The sequence below is a fragment of the Diabrotica virgifera genome, chromosome 2 (genome assembly GCF_917563875.1).
Source record: "Diabrotica virgifera virgifera chromosome 2, PGI_DIABVI_V3a".
In the NCBI taxonomy this organism is placed as follows: domain Eukaryota; kingdom Metazoa; phylum Arthropoda; class Insecta; order Coleoptera; family Chrysomelidae; genus Diabrotica; species Diabrotica virgifera.
The window spans coordinates 37,335,560-37,348,165 of NC_065444.1; the positions used below are offsets into that span (position 1 = coordinate 37,335,560).

Sequence of the window (12,606 nt, forward strand, 5' to 3'; positions counted from 1 at the left end):
TCGGGCCTTTCCCAGAATGTGGCGTTTAGAAGTCTTTCGTCACTTGATCTTAGTACGTGACCCGCCCATCGTATTCTGGTTGAAAGTCTCGATTAAAAGAGATATGGCGATTAACACAATTAGGACTTTTCTGCTTCTCTGACTATTTCCAAGTCCTCATGCAGGTTCAATTTTAGGAAGTTTTTTTGAGGGATGTTATGTAACAATGAGACGTCCTCTGGGATGTTGAGAGTATGTTTATTTTGTATGAGATTTTGTGAGAAAGTTGAAGTGTTCTCTCTTTTGGTATGTTCTAAGGAACGAGAAGCTAGTGATCTACAGGTTCTTCCTATATATGTAGCATCACAATCGGAGCATTGTAATCTATAGACTCGGCTACGATTCATATAGTTGATAGGGTCTTTAGAATTGGTAAGACACTGTCCTAGATTATTTGGTACTTTAAAAGAAATGTGAGTGTTATCAACTGCTCTTTTAAGAATGTATCTGATATCACCGGAAAGACGTTCATGATGATACGGTAATGAAGCATAAGAGGGTTTGATGGTCAGGACTCTGGGGAAAGCAGTCTCTCTCAAGACTCTTGTCTTGAAAAAAAAGGTGTCTCTTTTGGATGAGCTTGTTTATAAGATTAGGATCGTAACCGTTGTTAAATGCTATTTGACGGAGAATATTGAGTTCTTTATTATAGTTAGATGGAGATAATGGAATTGTCTCTAGTCGGTGTACATAGCTGTGAAAGGCTGCATATTTATGTGACATTGGGTGATGAGAGGATAACGGTATGACATGATCAGTCTGTGTAGGTTTCCCATAGATACTGAAATCTAAATGGTCGTTTAATCTGGAAATGGTAAGGTCAAGAAAGTTGATTGATTGGGAAGACTCTAGTTCCATAGTGAACTTGATGTTAGGGTGGATTTGATTCATTTTAGAAAGCAATAGATCAGCTGATTCAGAATTACCTGAAATAAAGACTAAAATATCGTCTACATAACGAAACCAATGGAGTATTTCAGGGTTTTTTATGATATGAGGGGATTCTAAATGATTCATGAAAATATCAGCTAAAAGAGGAGACAAACAACTGCCCATAGCTAGGCGATCAGGTTGTCTGTAAAAAGTATTATTAAATACAAAGAAGTCTTGAGCTAGACAAAATTGTAGTAATTGAATAGTGGAATTGGTGGTAGAAATAGTGATAGAGTTGGCTCTTAGAAGAGAGTGTACCAGATTAATAGTTTCTTGTTTAGGAACAGAAGTGAAAATATTGCTAACACCAAATGAAAGCATAGTAATGTTGGGACGAAGATTTATTTGTTGGAGATTGTTGATAAGATGACTAGTGTTTTTTACTGAAAAACGAGGGATGAAGTCTTCTTCAACTGCAGTTCGGAGGTCGGGAAGGGTGCGTAGTCCTCTTATAAAAACGCAGTTCTTGAGAAGGCCCTACAGGAATAAATCACAGGGTGTCAGATCATATGACCGTGTGGGCCACTCAACGATTCCTCGTCTGCCTTATCCATTCTCCAAAATGAACATGAAGGTACTCCCGCACACATGCCACGTAGCTCGACGTCTACGTACTATCATGACACCGACACAACTGTCTGAAGCAGTTCATCGTTTTAATCTTTTTCGACAGCTTTGGCAGACTGAGAGTTGCCGGACTTCTGCCGTTTTTTAGAGAGCGTTGCCTGACTTGCCGACCCCCGTATTAAAATTCCAAAAAAAATTTTATATTTTACATTTTTCTGTTTAATTGTTGTGAAAATTAATGTATTTAACAAAAATATTTTATGTTTTAGTCGATTTCCAGCCCTTGTGGGTATGAAGCTTCAAAATTGAAGACAGAAGAGTTAGTTTTATTTAAGTAAAAATAATTAAAATTATATTATGAATTTTTTTGTGTTTTGAGTTTACTTTGTACTTGTATTTAAATAAAGAGTTAGGGTGAAATTTTGTGTTGTTTGGGGCATTTCATTGTACAAGTGTTTAGAGGAAAATTACAAAAGAAGTTTAAAGTAAAAAATATGCTAGGTATGTTAATTCAGATAAATAAAAAAGAGCATACTTTAGACTTAGACCATGGAATGATCCAGGTATTTAGTAAATTTAATGCCCTAATTCCATTTCTGCCATATCCTATCAAGTTCCCAAATCAACCTGCCTGACAAGGGTGGTGTCTGAACATTCAACCAAGGTAACGAGGTAGGATTCAAGAACAGCGGGCAGAAGGTGCCAAAAATCTCCGGGTTATGTAGTCCAAAGCTGTATCGTCGCCCCCATTAGGTAAATTATTCCGATTCGATTTTTTTGCACAAACTTACCTTATAAAAAATCCACAGGTTGCCAGGCGGTACCGTGGTCGAAAAATTGTTTAAACAATCTTTTACTTCAAATATTTTTTTTTTAGATCATTTGGAGCAAAAAGGTCTCTTGTAATTTTTCTCTAAAATTGATTTTTGTCAAGTTATACGCGATTTAAAATTTGAAAAATGCGAAAATAATAATTTTCAAGGCTTAATAACTCGGTTAAAAATTATTATTATGAAAGTCAGAAAGTGATCTACCAAGTTTAAAGACCCCTACAAGATCCTGAAGAAATTTTTGTCATTATTTTATTACTAAGCTGTTCTTTTTAATTATTAACGATGGCTGCTAAGTGTGTATTGAGGTGGCCCTCAATGCGAGTGCGATGCACCATTGGACGGCAGGAATATGCATCTCTTTCACACTCCCCATTGACCGCCGCCTAATACGGGATTAGCGTCCATTTTTAATTAAAATAACCGCTCAGTAATACAATAAAATAAATTTCTTCAGTAGGGGGGACTTTAACCTTTGATTTGGTCACTTCCTGACTTTTTTGTTCGAAGTGAAAAAATTATTTTTGTGAATTTGTTTAAACAATGTTTCGACCATAACCTCCTGGCACTCTGTGGATTTGTTCTAAGTGCCTCTTTTTGAGTAAGTTTGTGCAAAAAAATCGAATAGAAATAATTTACCTGACAGTTCGACGACACAGCCTGGACTAATAGTCGGAGAGATAGAAGCGGATTTTTTGCGTGATAAGTAATATGGAAAAACTATACGGGGTATGTTGAGTTAGTTGTGTACATGACTTTCACCAACGGCCGGAAACCAGAGTGGGGGCCGAGGGTAGTTATAAGGGGTCAAAGTCGCGGTTTTTATTTTTTTTTGTGACGCTCATGGGCAAAAGAAGTACCTATACCTGTTTCAATAAAAACCAAGCTTTTCTCTTGCGAAGATCACTTCTTTATTGTAAGTTATGGATCTTTTCCTAAATAAATGGGTTTTTAAATTAAGTTCTCATTTTTACCCAATTATAGGTTACCCAATAAGTTAGCTTGGTTATAAAAAAATAAATTATAAAAATTAACGATTACATTATTACTGAGGGCCCAAAGTCCATTAGAATAAACAAAAAGTTTCCTTTGAATGAAATATTTGAAATTAAAAATCAAACTAAATTTTCTTTTTTTTTTCACCCCTGTACCTTATTAAAATAAACATTTCGCTACTCTGTGGTTGACTTATTTCTTTACAAGATGACAAGAAATCAGACACCAATGTTACATGTACAGTACGTAGGTTAAGCGAATCAGCTATTTTAAAACCTTTCATTGTATTTATTTACAGTGGCGGCCGGTCAGGGTCGGCAGTGCCGACCCACACATTTATAGATATAGATTTTTTAAATATTTGTATCTGTGAAATAAAAAAAAATCTATCAGATAATACAGACTAAATTTTTTTCATGGTTTTTAAAATATTTTGATCAATCCGAGCGTTAAGTGATCCCTGCGCATAACAGACTTCTCAAAAAATGAATGATCCGAGCCATTTATCTGACTTTTCGGCTAGCCGTCCCTAACATCCGTAGCTTGACAATTTACACGTAAAACTCAACGACATAACAAGTCGATGAGCAAGCGAACATTACTTCTCTCCGCGGGCAATAGCAGATACGGCGTGGCAGGTTAAGCGGCAAGTACGGCACATTTCGGTCTGCCGGTCGGTGTTTCATTTGGAAGCATGCATCGGTAGAAATTGTCAAAAATAATCACGCCGTTTTACGTCGTTTAATTGATATTGTAATTTTTTTAAGTTGTCAGGAATTATCATTTAGTGGACATGATGGATCGAAGCATTTGTTAAAAATCAAAGTAATTATAGAGAATTAATAAAATTGTTTTAGAAATACCTATTTACTTTCTGATTCGACGTGTATTCGTAATACAGAATGAACTAATACATATAATCAAATAGTTAAATTTTGAATAACGTTGTTGAATCTGAGATTTAGAAAACCATTTGCTTTTCACTGAAAGTAGATGAAACTTCTGATTATCATGTCATTCACAATTATCAATTATTTTGTTCGATGCGCGTTACGTGGTAATATTTATGAGAGGTTTTTAGGTTTTAGAGATCTGAGTAAAAGCAATAAGGCAGAATATATTTTTGGTGTTTTAAAGAACAGATTCAAATTTTTTGATACCAAAAATAAATTGGTAGGGCAAACTGGGGCAATCTATGACGGCGTTGCTGTGATGAGTGGTGAATTGATAGTCTCCAGGCAAAAGTTAAAACTATTGCATCACAAGCTTTAGTTTTACATGACACGTAAAAAAATAAAGAATATCGTCTTTTCTTGCCAGTTTAGCTAACCTAAACGGATTACTGCTTTAGAACAAATTTGTTTCGAAAAAAAAAGCGAACAGTTTGTCAGACGCGATGAAATTTTAAATCTCTGTTAGTTTTATCTAAGCAGATTATCTCTTATAGTTTTAGTATCTGTAGCAGATTTTCGTGAACAGCTTTTGGAAGTTTTTGATTTTATTATCGAAGGCGATGATTTTGAAAGTGGCGATACCTCGATCCGTGAAGCAATCGGTTTGAGAACTTTATTAAATACTAATGACTCTTTCAATATTTTTTTAAATATTTTTAAGACAGAGTTTGCCCAAGATATTCCTTGTTGTTCAAAATCAGTCAACTGACATTATTTATTCTAAAAATAGAATACGAAAGCTGGTGCAAAATCTCAGAGATTTTCGTAATGATAGTAGTTTCCAATATATACGCAGTGACGTTTTGGATTCGCTTGATATTTTCGAACCACCCCAAAAAAGACAACGACATGATACATATCTCGAAAAACGAGTAAGTATATCTTGAAATTTTGGATACCTACTATTGTATGCAAATAGATACTCGTTTTTCGAATTTTGAAGATTTGCAAATTTTTGACCTCTTTGACGATTTAAAATTTACAAGTTACGTTCGCCAAAGAATTTCCAAGATATTTATTATTACAAGTTAGGTACTTAAAAATTATGGTGGTCTAAATATTTTCAGAAAGTGGGATAAGTTGCACAATATGTATGTATAATTATATGTAGTAAGTACTGCAATTCATTACAACAAACTGTTTATCAATTTTCTTATTACCACCAATTTCTGCCTAAAAAAAACGGGATTTACCTTGTCTCAAAAGAATCAACACGTATTGTCGAAACTCCATGAAACAAGAGAGAATGTCAAGTACATCAAATAAAAAAAGCAAAAAACAACAAAATCTCCTATGATGAATTAAGCCTTTTAGTTTGATGGTATACCTATACGAGGAGACAAAAAAACCTTGCCGACCCTGTCTCCAAGGCCACGAGCCGCCACTGTTTATTTATTTGTACCACCCAAAATATGTCCTTAGAAACAGTCTATCCACTTTAAACTAAACAAAATCACCATAAACTTCACGTTAGCCCTGATAAAACAATGAGAGAACAAAATACAAAATAAAATGACCTGAACTAAGTATCGTCGAAACAGGTACCCAAAGAGAAAGAATACTGTGGATATGCGCGCGCTGGAGTATACGAGTACGACTAGTGACGTCAGAAGCGTTTCCTTGAAATTTAAAATAATGCTAGATTTCTAATGAAGTTTTTTCATAGAAAGGCTTTTTAATTTTCTTAATATTTTAGACAATCATTCCTAGGGTGTTTATTAATCGTTTTACATGTTTAAAATGACCATTAAATTTTTTGTGAACATCCCTATTATTATAGTTCGGAAGGTTTAAAATACCGGCGAATGTAGACGCTGATCTCAGCGTCTTTATTTTTGTTGATATGATAATACTATTTCACAGATATGCAATTACATATTTTGTACTTCTACAGTTCTCGATTTAACGTCGAACATTACATAATTTTAATACTTAAAACATGACTTCGTCTGAAAGGAATAGTAAAGATTTTGTTAAAAGGAAAAGATGTGTATGTAATGAGTTTAGATAAAAAAATTCAGTTGTTAGACTGTTTAGCTGCAGGAGAATCATTTCTTTCTATGTACTAATATACGTATCCAAATTGGGATTATATGTCATATTCTTCTTTGAATCGTGGATCCCTCGCCAACCACGGTTTCACCAACCGCACCTATCTCTTCGGAACGTAACCCCCGCGGTTGAAGAAGGATTACTGTATGTACCTTCGAGTGCCGGATCCCAAATAATAAAATCCAGTCGAGTGCAGATTTTACCATCTTATTTCGCTGTGACCTTTGTGTCATTTTAGGTAGTTTTCAATTGAATACAAACATATTAACATTCTAATAGTATATTTTCTGCTGGAAAAATATTTTACAAATATAAATACAAAATAACATCTCTTAATTATATAATTGAGGACACAATTCCATCATTTTTAAAGAATGTATTTACAATTTGTTTCATAATTTACAAATTTAAATGTAAAAATATCTCTAGGGTACAAAATATACTGGTACTTCTAGCTTATTGTTTTTTTACTGGTTCACATCATAAGAACTACCACTATATTTTTATCATCACGGTCTGGAAATTAAAAACTATCTCTAAGGTATGTAGACCAGGGCGCATCTGTAAAAATATTAGTACATTTGGATGTTGAGAGGTGACTCAAATTTTTTTGGCAAAATTGCTTGAAAATAACTGAAATAATAATATTTGAAATTGTATAAACATTCTCAAATTCTTTGCAAAACGAAAATGCAGCAGCTGCATAATACTCTGGTTAAAGCGGAGAGTGCAGGAAGAGTCTATACCGGTTTCGGAGATCTATTTCCCCTCATCAGTAAACCCATATCCTCTTCTCTCCGCTTTAACCATTTACCATAGCTTAGGGCCTTCCCGAATTGCAAAGAAAGAAATGTCACGGATGAACTAGGGCCATCTACCGGAAAACAAACTAAGTTATCAATCGAAGCAGCGCAGAAAACGACAATAAATATCGCCTCCGTACCACCAGATTGACAACAGGTGGAATACTTTCTTTGGTTACACCTCCTGAGACTTTTACAATTTATAAGTCATACAGGTGCCGAGAAAATTAAGATGAGAGAATTTTAAATAATTCACAACTCATCTACTCAGCATGGTAAAGCTCCAACAAGAAAGATTCTTTAATACTCAAAAGAGTAAATGAATTAAAAATGTATAAACATTCTCAATTTCTTTGCAAAACGAAAATGCAGCAGCTGCATAATACTCTGGTTAAAGCGGAGAGTGCAGGAAGAGTCTATACCGGTTTCGGAGATCTTTTTCCCCTCATCAGTAAACTCTTCCTGTACTCTCCGTTTTAACCAGAGTATTATGCAGCTGCTGCATTTTCGTTTTGCAAAGAAATTGAGAATGTTTATACATTTTTAATTCATTTACTCTTTTGAGTATTAAAGAATCTTTCTTGTTGGAGCTTTACCATGCTGAGTAGATGAGTTGTGAATTATTTAAAATTCTCTCATCTTAATTTTCGCGGCACCTGTATGACTTATAAATTGTAAAAGTCTCAGGAGGTGTAACCAAAGAAAGTATTCCACCTGTTGTCAATCTGGTGGTACGGAGGCGATATTTATTGTCGTTTTCTGCGCTGCTTCGATTGATAACTTAGTTTGTTTTCCGGTAGATGGCCCTAGTTCATCCGTGACATTTCTTTCTTTGCAATTCGGGAAGGCCCTAAGCTATGGTAAATGGTTAAAGCGGAGAGAAGAGGATATGGGTTTACTGATGAGGGGAAAAAGATCTCCGAAACCGGTATAGACTCTTCCTGCACTCTCCGCTTTAACCAGAGTATTATGCAGCTGCTGCATTTTCGTTTTGCAAAGAAATTGAGAATGTTTATACATTTTTAATTCATTTACTCTTTTGAGTATTAAAGAATCTTTCTTGTTGGAGCTTTACCATGCTGAGTAGATGAGTTGTGAATTATTTAAAATTCTCTCATCTTAATTTTCTCGGCACCTGTATGACTTATAAATTGTAAAAATCTCAGGAGGTGTAATCAAAGAAAGTATTCCACCTGTTGTCAATCTGGTGGTACGGAGGCGATATTTATTGTCGTTTTCTGCGCTGCTTCGATTGATAACTTAGTTTGTTTAATAATATTTGAGTTATTCTCAAATTTTCTTTGTTCATATATTTTAACTTAGAGAATAAAAGTTTATTATTTTTAAACATATGCAATTATTTAAACAATATTTCACAAACAATAATAAAATTAGTTTGGTTTTTGTGGAATTAAAATATTAAAAAACAACAAAATACAGAGTAAGAAAATAATATATTAGATAAAGAATGGAAGAAATTTTGGTGGAAATCAACTTGTGTGAATCGAACTCCGCTGTCCTGCGCGTAACACCAAAAATTAATGTTTATTTAAAAAATTTCCTGACGCCGTGGTAATTATTCGATTTTAATTTTGCAAATTGCAAATGAAAGGTACAGTACACTTCTATAAGCAAAAAAAATCAACTTGCTATCTGCTTTATTTTCAGTCCTGAAACATTTGGACAAAGCTGGATTGCAAAATTTATTTTGCAAGATCTATTAAACCGATCTTATTGAAATTTACAGTGTTGTTTTACTATATCATAGTTTTTCTGGGTAAAATATGAAGGTCCTATGTGTAGCATAAATAGTTGAAAAAGATAAAATGCGAAAACTTGTTTTTGTATGCTTTTTTTCGCAATTATTGCTATTTTGCAACAAGGGTGACTATTTTTTAAATTATTAACCAATTCTATATCGTAGGAAATTTAATTACGCAACTTTTACGTCAGTACAACTTTTCTCAGAAATGAACAGTTTTAAAGTTATAATCAAAAAACCAATAAAAAAATCGAATTTTTCCTTCATATTTTGACATTTTGATTATTTAAACAATGTTCCGGAACATTTTCAGTGGGAGGATAACTCAAATATTATTATTTGAGCTATTTTCAAGCAATTTCTGCAAAAAAATTCGAGTCACCTCTCAACGTCCATCTCAAAACAGATGCGCCCTGGACTAATGTTTATATACTTACATTCGTTTAAATATGGTTAAAAAGAGTTACAAAAATATTACATATATATTACATAAAAAATCTCATCAAACTCGAGAAATCAAGCTGTGAAGAATATCTTTGGTTATTCTTTCATAAGGAAATTTTTTGTTCTCAAAAATACTTATTAATTTTGTAAAAATTCTCCTCCTAGAAAAGCGACTATACATTTTTACTTACAATACAAAATAAGAAATCAGTAGTATTTATAAACTAATAAATAATAAATGCGTAGATTTCTTAGCCTCTAATTATCAGGTTATAGATCTAGGATCACAAAGGAAGACAATGATATGTACTTAATATTGTAGTTTTAGGATGTCATGCAGCAAACTGTTATGGAATGAAATCAACATTGAATCAATTTAAAAAATATTGGAAGTCACATTAGAACATATAATTTTTTTGTAGCTATGACTATGTAGCAATCTGGAATAACAAGTGGGACCATTATTAATAGGAGTGTACAAATAGTAGCGTATGCAGATGACATTGATATCATAGCAAGAAGAAAGGCGAATCTGGTTCAATCGTCCAAGGCATTAGAAGCAGCAGCAAAAAGAATGGGGCTACACGTTAACGCTAATAAAACTAAGTACATATATGAAGGTCACAAATAATAATGAAGTAGCAACACCTGAAGATCTAACGGTTGGAACATATACTTTTGAAGGAGTAAGAGAGTTCGTATATCTAGGCTCACAAATCAACAAAAGATGACTGTGGTTTGGGCCGTTTTCCATAGCATGAAATTTGATAAACCGCTTAGAAATAAAATTGTATCTGCAATGAAAAACAAGTTTATAACCAATTTTAATGAGATATGATTTGAACAGGACGGAGCTCCAGCTCATTTTGGTGTAAATGTTCGGCGCTATTTAGATTAGACATTTCCAGGACGATGAATTAATACATTAGGTAGTATTGAACAGCCTCCTCGTTCACCCGATTTGAATCATCAAGATTATGTTTATGGAGGATACTTGAAAACCAGAATTTGTAAAACTAAACCAGCATGTGTTGCAGAGCTAAGGCAAAGAATTATCAGGTGGAACATAAATCCATATTAGTTTCTCCAGAAACATGGATAAATATAATAGACGCATTCTACCATCGTTTAGGATAATGTCAAATTCACAACGAAGCCCATTTTAAACACTTGACTAGGTCTAGGTAGACATTAATTTAGCAATGTAGTAAACTTCAAATTATTATGTTCAAATTTAGTTGTACATAGTTTGACTCAAAAACTTTATTGAGACGATTAGACGTTTCTAGGATCTTCTTTTACCTTTTAAAGATGTTCCTGACTATAAAATCGAAAGTATTGCATACGTTTGAACTGGCAATGAAGTGGAGAAGGTACAATATATACAGGGTATTGAATTTAAAAAACGAAAGTCACTAATTATATCAGAAAAATGGTAAATGTGGCAATGTTGCAAGCTCCAAATTTGAAATCTCCATATTGCAGAATAGGCGTATCCCGGGTTTTTGTATAATTCGGACCATCCGTTTATGGGGGCCGTCGCAAAATCTCGTTTAAATGCTATTTAGCATTCATTTTTTTTCGAATCCTGACAAAACTAATAAATCATTTTTAAAAATTTAAACGCAGACTGAACGATTACATTATTACCAAAGGCCGACAGTCCCTTGTAAAAAACAAAAAGTTTTTTCTGAATGAAATATTTGAAATTAAAAATCACACTAAATTGTCTCTTTTTTCACCACTGGAACTTAATAAAATAAAATCCACGAGGAAAAAGGTGCAAAAAGAAAAAGGAAAAACAAGCAAAATCCTTTATAAAAGGTATATTTATTAAAATTCCCTAAAAAGGGCTACATCACAAGCAGAACTAGTTTTCAATCTGATACCAAATCGTCATCAGTGCTGACATGCATGACTCCAAGAGTTGCTAACAACCATTATTCAACATGTGAACAACTCAATTTGGTGTCAGATGGTACCTTGGGCATAATACATATGATATTTTGTGCATCCATGTTTAATTTAATAATTATGGTCAATGTTTCCATGACTGATTAAGTTTAAAGGGTTTTTACCCTAATAAAGGGTGATTCATTTAGAGGTACTTTTTTAGTGAGGATTTGGTGGGAGATCGTGCATGAATTGTATCATCTGATGTTGCGTTTTTATTCAGTATTGTTTGACATTCCATCCTGGAAAGACTTAGCTCAGCACAGTTGTATTAAAAAATTATTCAGCTGTATTACGAAAATAGGCCTTCTATGAGGAATGTATATCGTGCGCTTAGAGCAACTTGTGGTCCACACAACTGGCATATCGAACGCACAATTCGCTATAGCTCCAGTAATTTTGAAACCCAGTTTTTAATTATTGGATAACAAGCTACCAAATACACCACATTCAGCACGTTTTGAAGAAAATTGAGCGGCAGTAGCGGATGGTGTACGCGAAAATAATGAAGAATCGATTCGTCGCCGTTCTCAACAGCTTGGCTTGTCGTATGCAACAACTTGGCGTATTTTACATAAAGATCTTGGTTTAAAAGCCTACAAAATTCAATTAGTGCAAGATCTGAAGCCGATCGACCTTCAGAGTCGTCACACTGTGCGCTTGATTATAAGAATTTTGATCGTGCGATGGCTAAAATCTACATAGTGGCTCCGCATTCACCGCTTGAAACGTTCAAAGGGAGAAAAATTCCATATATATGATTGCTCGAGCCACTATGTAGATTTTAACCATCGCACGATCAAAATTATTATATGTGAAACAGCGCATAAGCTTGCATAAGATCCACTGTTTTCGAAAAAACGTTTGTTTCCCGATGAGGACCATTTTTGACTTAACGGGGACGTGAATACGGAAAATGCCCATATTTGGGCTGATGAGTAGTCCGAAGAGGTTCAAGAGTTGCAATTACATCCAGAAAAAACAACTGTTTGATGTGGTTTATGAGCTGGTTGAATCGCTGGTTCATATTTCTTTAAAAAAGTGGCCGGCCGGAATGTTGCTGTTAATGGAGATCGTTATCACGCCAGGATAACGGACTATTTGGTACCTGAAACTAAAGCCAGTGATCTCCACGATATTTGGTTCTAACAAGATGGTGCCATTTGCCATATATCCCGTGAAAGCATGGCTTTACTGCGAGAACGATTCGGTGAGCAAATTATTCCACGGTTTGGACCAGTGAATTGGCCGTCTATATCCTGTGACATCACACC

General features: G+C 34.2%; 1 protein-coding gene across 6 annotated transcripts in view; it reads left to right on the forward strand.

Moving 5' to 3' along the window:
* The window catches only part of LOC114329639 (serine/arginine repetitive matrix protein 2), a 40,652-nt gene extending 38,693 nt beyond the window's left edge, over nt 1–1,959 (forward strand). For all 6 annotated transcript variants that reach the window (XM_028278813.2, XM_050643579.1, XM_050643575.1 and 3 more), the window contains one exon: nt 1,809–1,959. The gene's annotated coding sequence lies outside the window, so the exon portion shown is untranslated. The remainder of the gene's footprint in view (nt 1–1,808) is intronic.
* The last annotated feature ends 10,647 nt before the right edge of the window (nt 1,960–12,606 follow it).